General features: G+C 42.5%; 1 pseudogene; it reads right to left on the reverse strand.

Moving 5' to 3' along the window:
- Positions 1 to 15766, reverse strand: part of LOC149213226 (polygalacturonate 4-alpha-galacturonosyltransferase-like) — a 40110-nt pseudogene extending 24344 nt beyond the window's left edge.
- Positions 15767 to 16185: the final 419 nt, after the last annotated feature.

Below are 16185 nucleotides of genomic sequence, written 5' to 3' on the forward strand. Positions count from 1 at the left end.
TCGGAGGTTCCGGTTACTCCAAACATTTCTGGAATCCCTGCCTCTACAGAAGAAGTTCCACAACCACAGAGGGACAGTGATACTGATCCTAGTTTGAGAGTAAACACTTGTGTTACCGAACCAGTTCCATCAGTAACTGGTCCGGAGAGTGGTACCCTCCAAACATCTGTCGTTGTCGATACAACCCCTTCTTCGGCACCAGAAATATATTACGGACCTAACGGTCTTCCTCTTCCACCTGGTCTGATTGCGATTGAAGAAATTGTAGAAGACCCTCCAACAAGTACTCCAACCCACTTTGGAGTCGGGGTCACTCTTTATCCTTCTTCAGAAGTTAGTCTACCACCAGCGGAAGTTCCTGTAGAATCGCTAGGGAATCTCTTGGATAGACTAAAAATGTTTGAGCAACCGTCGACATCTAGGACTGTGGCACCTGACACAGCGACAACAGAACTCCCTGCCGTCATTCTGACAATGTTCGTCGGCATACCATCTGTCCCAACTAGCTCTCAACAGCTGGAAGGAGCCCATTCAGGGGCTATTACGACAGTATGGTCCATTCCTGTTTGTTCTTCTAGAATAATACCCGGCAACTCTTATGTTGGTACTCAACAAATTGATCCGTTTGGAGGTCAATTTGGGCAATCCGGTCCCCAAGGGCTAACAATCCCTTTGAGTGCTGGATCGCCACCATATGGGGGGCAGTATGCCCTTTCATCACCCCCTCCGGGAGGCTATCCATACAGGAGTTCACAACAAAGTTCAGGTTACACTGGAATTGCTTCAAGTGGTTGGGTACCTATGCTACCTCAACAACCAAGGGTTGTATATACGATGCAAAAATGTGTACCTATGTCGAACATCCCAACTATACCAGCTATTGTGACGGTGTCGCAAGTTCAAACGATGCCTGTTGTATGTCAACCTCAGATTTCTCAGGTTGTAATGCAACAGCCCCTTGACCCTGCGACTCAACCACAATCGCCAACTAGTGGGGCGACACAGGTTCAAAAGGGTACAATTACCCCACACCTTGGTCCAACGGTTAGTATAGCGCAACAACATATGGCTTCTCAACCATGGCTAGTGCAATACCAACAACCACAATTCCAACAAGTATACCAAGGTTCTGAGCAGCAGATCTTTGCGAATAGTGGGCAACCGTACATCCAAAACGGTCAAAATCAACCATTTTACAATGGTCTTGTCCACGAACCTTACCAGTCATACCAGCATCAGCTGCATTATGCTGGTATGCAAAGGCCAACTGCTCAGGCGATTCCATCGTATCCTGGGTATGCTTCACCTAACCTGAGCCAGCAGTTACCATTCGTGGCAACACTAGAGTTACCTGATTTACACCGGTTAACAAACGATCCAATTGCTTACGCCCCTTGGTGGCCAGCGATGACACACAGACTTCCATCTGACATCCCTAAATTTAATGGAAATCCGGGTGAAGATCCGTCGAATCACATGATGACATATCATCTATGGTGTTCGTCAAACACCTTAAATGATGATTTCATAAGGCTTCGCCTCTTTCAGAGGACGTTAACGGGTCCAGCGGCTAAATGGTATATTGAATTACCTAGAGCTTCGTTCGACAATTTCAGCACCTTGGCCACTACCTTTTTAACCCATTTTCAATTACCTATAAGGTATGAAACAGGAACGGAAATCCTTACCAACTTCAAGTAGACAATGGCCACTCACATATCTGATCATATACATGAGTGGTGACGTCGTCGCAGGATGGTAAAAACATATGTTCCCGATCAGCTGTTAGCTGAATGGTTTATAAAGTCATTACTTCCTACCATCACGGAAGATGTGGCCAAGGGGGGGGGGGTCGTAACAAAAGAGCAAGTTATCGCTCGTGCGCAATATCTGGACTTGGTCTATACTCAGTCTGGCACGCTCTACGACAAAATACCTGATGCCCCTAGACTAGAATTCTCAATTCCTCCTCATCCTAAATCAAACAATGACTCTCATGCCAGCGATGGTGTGATTGGCACGACAAACGCGAAATCGAAAAAGGCTACATCCAAGAAAGCCCCTAAGGTTTCAAATCAAAATGCAAAAGACGAAATTCTTGCTTCGGAAGTAAATGTCGTATCGACAGATAAGGGCAAAGAAACCAAACAACCAGGAAGCAAGAAGAAACAAAACAAAGGGAAGAAGAAGAAACAGGATGAGTCATCAATTGAAAAACCTTCTTCAAACCCTCCTAGAAGTGGGAAACCAAAAAATCCATGTCAGATATGTGATGAGGAGGATCATCGGATGGCAAATTGTCTGTTAAGAGCTAAGCTTAAGAGATTCTTTAAGAGTTCTAAAACCTCAGCAGTGTTAACTGATCCGTTTCCCAATCCAGGTGCAAATCTGGTTGATAGTGGAGGTGCTTCCCTGTCTCAAGTGCTAATGTTGTCGGTTTCAAAACAGCAAAATGATGCTTTGATCTCGACAAGGAACAAAGATTACGAGAATCCACAGCTGTCGAACAACAAGGATAAAGATCAACCGAGTAGTTCGAAAACAACTTCGACAGAAGTTGTAACGCCACCAGTAATGCCTGAATTAACAATAAAACTGCCAAAGGGAGTAGTGCACAAGTCGACGTTTAATCCTCGCGCTAGAGCAGCGCAGCATTATAACATAGTGGAAGATTTGGCCCAATCGCCATCCGCTATGTCGACTCTTGAAGTACTACAGAATTGCCCATCCCAAAGGCAGGCTTTGTTATCAGCTATCGGTGGGGTTGACCCAAAGGATTCCGATCTTGTATCCTTCGATCATAAAGGATACGATCCTCAGTTACCAGCTCAACTAGCTTTCCTTATTCAAGTGAAAGCCCTCAACAAAACCGTTCATCGAACGATTATTGTTGAGGGGGCATCAACATGTATTATGTCGATGAGTTGCTGGAAAGCATTAGGATCTCCAACCTTGTCACGATCTTCGACAACATTAAAAGCATTTGATCGACGATCGTATACCCCATATGGTATACTGAATAACTTGAAAGTTGAACTAGGAGGGAAAATAGTAGAAATAGATGTCGAAGTCATTGATGGGAAGCTTGACTACAACATCCTACTGGGAAGACCGTGGATCTATGCCATGGCAGCTGTCGTATCGACCTATTTTAGAAAGATTGCATTCCCTTTCCAAGGAGGGATTACAATCGTCGACCAGCAAAACTTCCTCCCCAATGGTTCTCAAGTTACGGGAAGCATTCCAATGATCCATGGAAGCAACCATCCACTTCAAAATATCGGAGTAGGCCTACTGAAAGACCCTACATTGATTGGAACTTTCTCACTTCCACCTCCAATCTATATAGGGGAAGTAGCGTTGGTGGGAACCTGCAACATGATATCTTCCACACAAAAGATTTCAGAAGACGATATTGACATGGATCATGAAATGGTTTTGCCCCCAAGCCCGATGGAAATATTGTAGCAATCAATGTTTCTAGCCTGGGAGGCGAACCCAAATCAGCGCTCCTCGTGCGTTTGGGTAGATAGGTCTAGAGAATATGGTACCCCATTGGATCCTTGGTCGCGAGTGCATGGAAGCGACGAAGGAATCATACAATCAATGTTGATTGAGGGGGCACCATGGAATGATAGCCACCATCGTTCCCTTCTTCCGGATTGTGAAGAAGATACTCAAGATGACCTTTATCACCCTTCAGTCTTTGAATTCCTATCAAATACTGTAAATACGGTGGATTCCGAGTGGAACCTATCCAATATTGAAGAGACTATAGCCATAAATATCTCGACCAAAACAGATGTTGTAGAGAATATTTATGTCGGCAAATGTTGTTCACCTTCAGAACTGGAAATATATAACGCTCTCTTTCGCGAATTTAGAGATGTCTTTGCTTGGTCATATGATGAAATGCCAGGCATCGACTCGAGTATCATTGAACATGAAATTAAGATGTATCCTGATGTCAAACCAGTAAGACAATGGCTTTGGCAGGTGCACCCCAAGAAAGCCACTGCCATTAAGGCAGAAGTTGAAAAACTTCTCCATGCTGGTTTCATCTACCCGGTTCCTCTAACCGATTGGGTATCGAATATTGTCCCTGTTATGAAAAAACAAGGAACAATTAGAGTGTGCGTCGATTATAGGGATGTAAATCAAGCTTGTCCAAAAGAAAACTACCCTACACCCTTCATCGACCAGATAATTGATGAATGCGCCGGATGTGAAATCTTTTCATTTATGGATGGATTCTCCGGGTATAATCAAATAAATATCTGCCCACAGGACCAGTCAAAGACTGCATTTATTTGTCCGTGGGGCACATTCGCATATCGAAAATTACCCTTTGGTTTAAAGAATGTTGGGGCGACGTTTCAGAGGGCAATGAATTATGCCTTCCATGACATCAAGAACATCGTTCAACCATACCTCGACGACCTTCCGGCTCACTCGCGAAAGCGGACTGATCATCCGCAGCATTTAAGAGCGATATTTCTACGTTGTTGACACTACAAGATACGACTCAATCCACACAAATGTGTATTTTGTGTCAGTTCTGGTCGTTTACTTGGCTTTGTAGTCTCCAAGGACGAGATTCGTCTCGACCCCTGTAAGGTTCAGGCAATCATAAATTTGCCTCCACCTTCAAATTTGCTTCAGATTCAGAAACTCCAAGGGAAAGCAAACTTTCTGAGGAGGTTCATTCAAAATTACGCAGAACTTTCTAAAGGTTATACTCGTCTTTTGAAAAAGGATGTACCTTTTGTCTGGGATCAGGTTGTGCAAGCTTCCTTTGATGCTCTGAAAGATTCTCTAGTAAAAGCATCATTAATGGATGCCCCGGACTATCAAAGAGATTTTAACCTGTATCTGGCTGCAGCGGATACGACCATTGCGATGGTTTTAGTTCAAGAAGTCGATGGAATTGAACATCCTATATATCATTTAAGTAAAAACTTAAATGATACAGAAAGCAAATATTCTCACGTTGAAAAGCTAGCACTTGCTGCTGTTCAAGCGATACAAAGATTTCGGCATTATGTCCTCTTTCGGAAAACTACCATTCTATCAGATTGCAACCCCATGACTTATATACTGTCGCGATAGTTGCTGGGGGGCAAATATTCAAAATGGATAGCAATCCTTCAAGAGTTTGATCTGGAATTTGTAAAATCCAAATCAAAGAAAGCTTTGGTTTTCACAGAATTATTATGCGATCTCCCATCGTCGTCCAACAATGAAACTTCCCAAGAATCAATCATGGACGAGAGTTTGTTTCTGATATCAACAAGCGATGAGTGGTATGGAGATATCATCGTTTATCTCCAAACCCAAAGATTTCGGCCAAACACCTCCTACTCAGAACAAAAACGTATTCGATACCAAGCAAAAGACTACATGATCGTCGGTGATACACTTTACCGTCGTGGTGTCGATACGGTTCTGAGAAGGTGCCTCACCCATGAGGAAGGCGAAAAAGCCCTGAATGAGTGTCATTCAGGCGCCTATGGGGGGCATCAATCTGGATATGCTACAGCACAAAGAATCTTACGAGCAGGATACTTCTGGCCAACCATGTTCAAAGATTGCATAACCGCAGTCAGAAGTTGGCATGCTTGTCAGATTTTTGATAGCAAAACCAGAAGACCTCCCGCTCTGCTGCAGCCAATAGTAGCTGTGGGGCCTTTCGCCAAATGGGGCATCGATTTCATGACATGTAACCCCACCTCGACCGGGGGGCATGGGTATATTATAGTCGCAGTCGACTATTTTACCAAATGGGCCGAGGCGATGCCTACATTAGATAATACTGGTGAAACAGCTGCCCTATTCTTTTTCAATCATGTAGTCGCCAGATTCGGCGTACCACAGGCCATAGTTACAGATCATGGATCGCATTTTCACAATCACATGATGGTCGAATTAGCTGCCAAACTAGGGTTGTCTCACGACAGCTCTACCCCATATTATCCGCAAGCTAACGGAAAAGTTGAAGCAATCAACAAAGTCCTGAAGCGCATGCTGCAAAGGATGATTGGGGTTCACAAAAGAAGATGGCACCTAATCCTGTACTCAGCTTTGTGGGCCTACCGAACATCGGTAAGAAATGCAACTGGGTTCACACCTTTCCAACTGGTGTATGGCCTGGAAGCAATCCTACCAATCCAGTGTGAAATCTCGTCTCTTAAACTCGCAATTGATCTCCTCCCCAGAACTTCGGAAGAAGAGGCTCGTTCCTTGGAATTAATCCAATTGGATGAAACCCGTCGTGATGCCGCATTGGCTAATGAAGCCCATAAGAAATGAGTCAAGGCACAGTTCGACAAGAATGTCAAACCCCGTGTCTTCTCAGAAGGTGATTTGGTCTTACTTTACGACCAAGAATCCGATAAATTGGGAGCTGGTAAATTCAAGTCTTTATGGATGGGCCCCTATATTGTTAAAACGGTATTAGCAAAAGGAGCCTACGAGTTAATGGATTATGACAGAATTCCACTAGCGCAACCTCGTAACGGGTTGTACCTCAAGCGTTACTATGCCTAATAGTAACTTGTATGCTTTTGTTACATTTTTGTTTTCGCTAAAGTATTTATTTTGGTTAAGTAATCCACTTTTTACATTTATTGCAGATGTCAAATCCATTGGAACCGTGTGTTGGATATGCCGACGGAGCGAGTCGTAGTTCGCGGAACCTATCCTCCGCAGCCTGGGCCATTTTTTATCCAAGTGGCAAGTTAGTGAGTTTCATAGGGGTATGTATTGGTCAATCAACGAATAACATCGCTGAGTATAGCGCGTTGATAGAACTACTCTCTGATGCCATCACCCATGGCATACGCCGACTAATCGTCAGGCTAGATTCACAACTCGTAATACTGCAACTCACTGGTATCTACTCTGTCCGAAATCCAGCTATTTATCGCAAGTTCCTAAGGGTTAAGATTTTGGAAAGACAATTTGATTTTATTCAATATCAACACATTTCCAGAAACTTAAACACATTAACGGACTCATTAGCAAACTATGTGTTAGATAGACATTTGCAAAATTGATAAAAAGAGAAGCATCATCAATGTTTCACATATGGATCACATAAAACCGAAATAAAACTCCGAAAATCAAAAATATATATAGCTGTTTACGGTTTACATATAATGTTCTGTAACCAAGACAAAATCGGTCATATGACCCAAAAACTCAAAAATGCTAGGGGGCACCCTAGTCTAATGATGCTCGTGATAACAAGTCACGGCCTGTGCGATCATGCGCAAGAGACGAGTCCATCGTCTGGGCACACCAGTAGTATGCCGCTGTAGCTACAACGACAACTCGTCGATCCTCACATCTGGAATACCGAGAGTAAGGCTCTCGACCTACTCCTGCACAGCTAAAAGAGTCTCAGCCACATCGAGATCGCGAAGAATAACTCTCCCGGCAGCTTCTCCTGCTGGGGCGATAGCTGGCACTCTCGGGCGGGCTACTGGACCGACAGGACCAACATCTGCATGTACACATGAGTTTGATTAAAGTCTTGATAGAATAAAGCACAAGAACATTATAAGCAAAAACAATAAACAGTGATATGGTCAGAGATTTTACCAATAGCACCCCACTGCTCGCCAGCCCGCAGTACTAAATCGGGATCACCCCGGAAATCCATGCCAACATATGGATACTCGACATAAAACATCTCCTGATGATCAAACCACCGGAAGAAGGTATCCGAAAAGGAAATCTGAGACTGGCCTGCATGTCGAGACATGTGAACAACCCATCTCTGCATGCGTGGTTCGGTAGGAGAAGGTAAGTCAAGTGCAATGTACTGAGGCTGCATCAGTGGTATCCTCTCCAAGGCAAAGGCAGTCAAAATAGAACCAAACCCAAAGTTCTTCAATCTTCCGGTCTTTACCTTGGTCAGCTGTTCTTTCATCACCAGAAGTACTGCATCACACCAGTTGAACAATTTCGGTTGGAGGCACTCCAAGGCATGCTGCATATAGGACCTGTTGGCTACATGAAGTGACGCGCTACCGGCCATCCTACCAAAAGTAAACAAGATAGCCCTGAGAGGCCTGTTGGTGACATCGCGGATAATGATCTTGCCGTCTTTACTCAGCTGAGATCCTTCCCTACAATACTGGCGAACATAATCTCTAACAGAATCGCTCCCCCGGATCGAACCTGCCAATGAGATGGGGGCACCTCGCCTCGACAAACCAGTCAAGAAGTAGATGTCCATTGCTGTCAAGGGGATGGACTTGCCCCTAATCTGAAAAACTTGGTGGTCGGGATCCCAAGCATCAAGCAAATACTGCAGTAGGCTGATCTGCTGTCGCATGCTAGAGATGCGGAAGAACTTCAACAAACCACAGTTCCTCAGCGCGTTCACCGTAACCGGATCATGTAGGGCAATCATGTCCTCTTCTTCATGCTCTTGTTCTCGCCATGTAAGGGTCATTTTGCTCAAGGATCCCTGCAAAACAAACAAGAGAAGGAGTGAGATCCTGATTTTGATGCAAAATAGGCAAAATTTTTATCAAAAACTGTGCAACAAATTCCTCTTTTTCGCCCAACGCACCTACAAAAGTGGATCACCTGCGTTGAATGTCAAACTGCCTTCATACTGCTTGACATTCAGCGCAGGTTTCGCTAGGTACAGGGTGCGTTGATCAAAAAACGAGCTCATAAAACCCCAGGTGCTCAGAAAATCAAGAAAACAGGCACAGAATGCAAAAAGGAAACCATGAAAAGAAAGAGCTAGGGTGTAGCTCCTACCTGGTCCAGACGGCGCCGAGAATCGTCCATAGAATCTCCCGAAATCAGCTGATGAAAATCGAAGAGGAAGAGGCACCTCCAAAGTTCCAACAAACCAAATGCAAATGAAATGGTAAAATGAGAGGTAAAAACACTTTTTAATTTCTTTTTCACGTAGTTCAAAGTAAAATAATTAGTGTTTCAAACTCATTTTCAAGCAAATGTTGTTTATTTCTAACTTGTTTGATGGAGCAGTCGAAGATACAGTACTATCTATTGAAGAACAAAGCTATGTATGGTAAAAATAAAAAATAAGACCATCATCGAGCAGTTTTGGCACACAGTTCATGCTCGTTAAAAAATAAACGCAAGATCCGAGCAGTGTTAGCACATAGTTTATGCTCGTTAAAAAATAAACATAAGATCGAGCAAATGTTTAAGCTCGTTAAAAAATGAACTATTCCGGGAAATAACCGCGGTGAACGTAATATCATCAGCCATTAAAGCCTTGGTCGTGTTTGCCCACCACCTCCACTTTTCCATTGGCCGATCATTCACCTCCATATGATTGTTTACCCATTTTGAGGAACAGCTGCGAAGAGTGATTTCACTAGCCATCCTTGTGACACTGCCATGATTTGGAAATTCCAATCCCTCCCTGGAATCAGCTGCTACCCCTATTTATCACTCGTTCCTCAAAAGACGAGTCTTCTTTAAGCTCTTTTCATTTGACTCGTAAAACATGAAAAGGTTGCCGAGTTTTTGCCTTCCAGCTTGTTAAAGTGACCGGAAGAGCTATCCCTCCTCTAGATTTTAATCTTTTTGGACCTGAGGGATTATTGCACAAAAAGATCGAGCGCTTGTTTTATTCGGCTCGTTAAAAAGATCGAAAACTCATCCCTTCTGTATTGTTTTATACTTTTTCGGACTTAAGGGATTAGATGACGAAAAAGGACCTTTGGAGTTAACTTTATGTACCTTTTCAGACTCTCTAAAAATGAAAAGGACCGAGTTATCCTTGTCGTTAGACTCGTTAAATGCATTAAATAGCGACAAACTTATCTTTAGACGAGAATGAGTTTCCCTATCGCTAGGCTCGTTAAAACATAGCGATGGGCTTGCCCGAAGGGCAGGTTATAGAAAAAGCATATGTTATCCTCCTCAAGCTTGACAAAAATAAAGAGGTACTGGTCAGCAATGACTGGGGAAAAATTGGGAGAAACTAAAGAAAACTTTGATGGTAGCAAGTCGCTCTTGAACATGACACTTTTCCTCCATACCACAATCGGGTTGGGTTGTTTCATTCACCGGTCACGTCACCATGGTCTCGCCATACCATCCATATTTGGGGTAATGCTACCGATCCATCGCATCAGTGTCACCATATGTTCAAGAGAAATCGTTCAAAGAAGTCACCTGTGTCCCATCCACTACCATACATTATACTCTTTCATGACCGCCACCCTGAATCATATATCACCAGATCGTTTTCACCTCCATCAAAATCATTAGCTCCGTTCCGTGTCACTGATGTGGGATTCATTAAGGCCCTCCTTTGACGGATCACTTCTTGTCGACATCAGCTCATTATCCAAGAAGTTGATCTAGGAACACCCCCCTCAGTACTTTGAAGCTTGCATGCCTTAATGGCAAGTTTCTCACTTCCGGCGACAGGTATACATCAATGACCTTCGACCGAAAGATTTTGCGTGGTGTTCGACGCCAAGTCCTCTATTCACACCACGTGAATTGTACTGCAGTACCTTGAGGGTCATCATCATTATCGGTGATTCCTCTCGCGCTTGTTAACAATTTACATCATTGACTGGCAATCAAGCGATGTCTTTCCATGTTCGACTTCAGAGAAATTCTCACATGGATCGACTTGTACTTAGAGTGAAGATTGGACGAGATTGAAGACCCCAGATCTAGTTTCATCCATCCGGGCTGCGATATATATTCAGGAAAAATAAAGACATTGACATGTACAGCATTGCAGCAAATGATTATCCTACCAAAAGGATGATGATTTCATCAAAATCATCAGTCTACCATCAGACGATTGTCTGTTCTATGTACAGAAAAATGAATTTATAAAGCTGCGCATGGGAATGCCCGCTTCAGCTAGATCATAAAAAAAAAGTATGAAAATAATGTATTGTATTGTATTATATTACAGGTCTCCTCCCAGCAATGAATGAACTTCGGATCCTCCTAATAAAGCATTTCACCCGATAAACGGCCTCATACTTTAGGGGGCAACTGTTATAGACATTTTTGTGCCTTACAGCAATAAGCATGAAATGTCCATAATCCAAGGGATCCAAAGTCCCTAAACATGTTGTTCCTACCCCTAGAGGAACAAGGCCAACAAACCATAGCAATTCACAGAAGTTCTCCACCAGAAACTGCTCAAAAACAAGTCAATTCAGGAACAATTCAGAAGCTCCACTAGCTGCCTGCGTTGAAATGCAGAGGTTACACTGGCCAGTTGCATTGCAATGCAGGTAGAAGCACTACCAGGGTGCGCTGAGCAGAAAGTGACAAATGTCAGGGTTCTTGTGAAAGGTGTCAAAGACTGTGGAAGCTTCCAGAATATTCCTCCATGACACTTGCCTTGATGAGTTCGACTAAGTGATGAGTAAGAGGCTCTTAGCCTCCAAGTGGAAGTAAGGACTGACAGAGAAAGAGGACACTAGTCAGGTCACAAGCTGACTCATCTTCACTCTAAACATCTATATATAGATCTCTTCTCCATGAGATCTAGAGGCTAGAATATTGTTATTGCAAAGAATTGCTGTTGGTTTGAGATTGGAATCATTGGGTGCTTAATGCTTTGAAGGGAGGTGAAGATAGGAATTTCATTTGCTGGGAAGGAGGTGCTGGATTGGACCACTTGTGGTTGTATCTCCTCCTAAACCTTGTTATTCATCAATAAAGCTATCTTGGTTTCTCCTATATACTGATGTGTCTTTGATGTATGATTGCATTAGTGTATTTGGTTTATTTCTAATCCTAAACTAGTTATGAATGTGAATATCTGTCTTTGTGTAGAGTTCTTCTCTTGTCGCAAGTAGTTGTTCTCTTGTGATCTTGCAGGAACCTACTGAAGCTAGACAAGCAAGAAGGCAAGTAGCTGTTCTCTTGTGATCTTGCATGAACCTGTTAAAGCTGGGCGAGTGAGAAGGCAAGTAGCTGTGAACTCCCAAAGAGAAGAGAGACCAGATCGAGGGACAAACGGAAGACACCGGTAAGTCTATTTATCTCTCTTCTTTCACATTTCATAAAGGAAGAAACCAGAATAGCTGTCCTTGTTTGTTGCTAAGGCACTGTCACACCTTAGGTGGATAGGATTGTCCTGCATAGGCATTTTTCCCCACAACACCACAGCAGGGTGAATTAAAGAAAAAGACACCGTGGGTTAAAACTTCAACATATCATCACCCACATCACCCCGCAAGACAACAACCAACAAGATGGCAACCAATTAGCCATAAGGACAACAACCCCCGTATGACGGATAGCGAGGAGCGACGATCCACCTACTCAACACAGAAGAGCTACCATGGTTAACTTCCATCTCAAGCGAGAGAGGCACCAGCGAGATCGAGGGTTCACCTTTCTCTTGGGTGGTGTCAGCACCTGTTACCTTTTCTGCTTCCGCCTCTGTCTGTGTTTGATTGTCGATCATCACTGGCTCATCATCTGATATGTCAGCCCCTGGAACATCTTCTGCTTCAGCCTCCATGTGCTCTACCTGTTTATGGATGGAAATATCATGTAATGTAATTTTCTTGTTTTTATACCATAGCTTCAGGAATTTCTTCTGCACATTAATATTGATAGTACCCGCAGATTCCATCCAAGGATATCCCAAAACAACATCCATATTATCCATCTCTAAAGTATAAAAATCACCATGTAACACATACTTATCCATAGAAATCTTCAAATCCTTATACACTTGAACATCCTCATCATTCACCTGTGTGTTTTCAATGTGTTTTGCTGGAACTGGCAATTTTTTTGCCAAATTAACATTGATAAAATTATGCTTGCAACTAGGATTTATTAGAAATTGATGCAGCCAAATTCCGGTACCGAATCTCTAATCCAAACATCCAGCTCAGGGAGCCATTTAAGTATGAGTATTTTCAATTAGCTTCCAACCATTTGAACCTCTATGGCGAGAGCATTTTGAAAGCAGGTCCATCCTGGTTAGGATATAGATTTCGCAGTCCAATTATTTGGCACCCTGCACCCAGATATCAAGCCCTGTATGAGATGCCTGAGGGTCAAACAGGTCAGTTCTTTGACTACCTAGTCACTCACCACGGCTGTAGGCCTCCACATGAGATTCCCTCGCCAGCCTATTCTCTCACTGTTTTGCATGTCAACTACAACGTTTTCATGAGGGCATGAAACAGGGTAAGCAGGGGGGTGTGTGGAGTACTAAAAAGGTATGCTTTTGATGATCATTTCAGTGGCTTTTCAGTAGAATTTGTAAACCTTTTTGCATCATGAATTTGGAAAACAATAAAGAATTATAACAAAACATATGAGAATTAACACGCAAGACTTAATCACTAATAATTGTTATTCTTCTGTGCAGGAAAGGGTGAAAACAAAGAGTTGTCATTCCGAAGGGAAAGACAAAGACGAGATAACTGCTGTCCCTTTGAAGGGAAACCGAATGCAAACAAGGCTAAGCAGGTCAAAGCAAATCGGCCCGGAAAAGGAGGAGAAGACACCACCACGGCGGAGAAGAAAAGAAAAGATTAAGGATTGATAGTTTGGCGAATCCCTCAGGATCTTTGATCCTGAGGGATCACTGCTTTATTTATCTTGTTAGTTGGACATCTCCGCCGTCACCTTTATATAAAGGAACAGAACTGTTAGCTTTGGATATAATACTTTTATGTATTTTTCTGTTAAAGATCAACTTTGATCATCGAGTCTCGTTGAGAACTGGTTCATTGTACTTTTGTCTTATGCATTAATATAAACTTGATGATTATCTCATCTCTACGTCTGGATTAACTTAAGGTGGTGTACCCTTGGAGGCTAAGGGCCCAGCCCCGGAGGACACTGCTTCTGTATCACTACGATTTGATTTCTGCGTGGTTTGCTTATTGTTGTTATCTGGTAATCTGATATGCTTTATAAGTTACATCATATTCTCTGTTAAGATTCGTTCCTTAAGATTCTTTATACTGACTCTGCATTATATCATCAATACTTTCAGAGTTGATTTGATATTAGTAGACTTAATTGAACATTGTTCTCATTTTGTTACGGAGCCTTTATGCTGTGTATTTGTGTTAAGGAAAATATCTGAAGATGTGTTCTTTATGATTCAGGATTCATGATGTTCCATCTCTGAAACACAGTTGTAATTTCTGTTAATGATTGGTGTTAAATCAGATTACTTTTCCAGTGTGTTGCGCGTGTATATGATTTACTGGCACTATTCCATAACTTATCAATAATTAAGTGCTGTTCCATTAGTGTATTCTGCTTGATTTTCCTTAAGAGTGAAAGATTGTTATCTGATTGCGAAGAGTGCATTTGGGTTAGTAGGTTAAGTTTGGTTACGACTCGCGAGACTTAGTTGTTCGATTGCTATTCCATTTTAGAATTGCTGTTCCATTTTAGAATTTTTGTTCCATTCTAGATTTTTCGTTCAATTTCTTATTTGCTGTTCCATTTTGTTATCTGCCGTTCCATTTACTTGCATTTGTTATTTTGGTGTGAGAGACGATCTAAGGCTGTAGCGAGCCTCGGCTTTTACTGCCTCGCTCCCAGACCTGTGGTCTATGCTCTAATTTCCATTCCATGATTTTCCAAAGGGACGGGCTATGGCTGCCGAACCCTTGACTGATAAATTGCCTGGTTTTCTGAACGTGTGATTTTCCATGCTTTAAATTCCCTTTCCATCAGTTTCCAAAGGGATGGGTTATCGTCACCGAACCCTTGACTGATCAGTTGCCTAGCTTTAAGAGTGTGTGCCTTAGTCATTTGAATTAACTTAGTTATAGACAAGAATCCGTTTACTCTTGTATTTTTGTAGAACGTTGTACTAGTAGCATTACTCTGAAAAATAGCCTCAGATTGAGTCACTCTTTGTAATAACCAAACGCTCCCGTATTGACATATTAATGTGAGGTAATTAGAGGTGAAAGAGACCCTTTTTATAGCTTTACAAATGGTTTCATTATCATTGGCAAGGGAAATTACCCTAGGGGTAGTTGGTAAAACCTTTGCTCTTGCATGAGAGAGGTACAAACTTTGAATCTTTCTCCTGGTAGGTATTGTACCATGTTAATGCAGAGATGGAGTTCACAGCTTCACATAGATCAAATGAAAGGAAAATCAAATTCCAAAGAAGGTCCATGGGGTTTTGGTTCAATGCTTAACCGGGGCTGGTGAAGGTAAATCAAATTTCAAAGCAGGTCCATGGGGTCTTGGTTCAATGGTTAACCGGGAGTGATGATAATTCCCTGCCAAGGCTCAAATCACATAAATACATTGTTCAATAGGTTCTCAATGAAATGGATCTTTCTAAAATAGTATAAGACAACTACATTTCATTGTAATGGAGATCTTACTTGAATGTTGTAAGAAGTCTACACTTCACTGTAATACTATGAGATTAAGAAAGGGCACGCTTGCCAATAAAGATAAATTAAACGTTGACCCACCCCAAAAAAAGAGACAGAAGCAACCTGACGAGGGAGGAGGGTAGGAAGAAGCTTACCAGTGACGGAGGAGGGCAGGAAGAAAATTGCCAATGAGGGAGGAGGGAAGGAAGAAGCTTACCAGTTGCAGATGTAGATGCTGAGTGACGAAACCTAGCTGCCAAAAGAACCAGTGGCATGACCACAAAGATAACAAGGAAGCCCACCACAGCTATTCGAGGATGAAAACCCCAACCTCCCCATCCTCCATTTCTACCACCCTGGTAGCCTTGCCACCCTGCAATCCATACACCTCCACTTTTCACAGGCATCTTTAGCTCTCAACCCTAACACCACTTGTCTCCTTCTCCTCCTCCTAAACAGATATCTAGCAATGCAATCCTTACTCAATCATAATCCACTACATGAAACCAATATCATGGTTAGTCGAAATATATGAAGTCAACAACAACCCAAAAAACCTTAGATCTCATATATACTTTAGAGAATTTGATAGAAAAATTTACCAAAGGCATTACGAAATGGATAGATCAACTGATTTCATGCAGCTTTGAGAAAGAAAGGGACACTGACATGGTAAAAACCTAGATGAAAATTGGCATAGGGGCCGGAAGTAGATAGATTTGAGGGTCTCTATCTCTGTTAGCCTTTTTGGTTAAAAAACCAAAACATATAATTAAGGGAAACATGTCATTCTGATTCAGATGCCAACATAGATGTTATTATTAAT

Source organism: Pinus tabuliformis, chromosome 1_1 (genome assembly GCF_031772625.1).
Source record: "Pinus tabuliformis cultivar Carrire ecotype Pingquan chromosome 1_1, CPIR1, whole genome shotgun sequence".
Lineage (NCBI taxonomy): Eukaryota > Viridiplantae > Streptophyta > Pinopsida > Pinales > Pinaceae > Pinus > Pinus tabuliformis.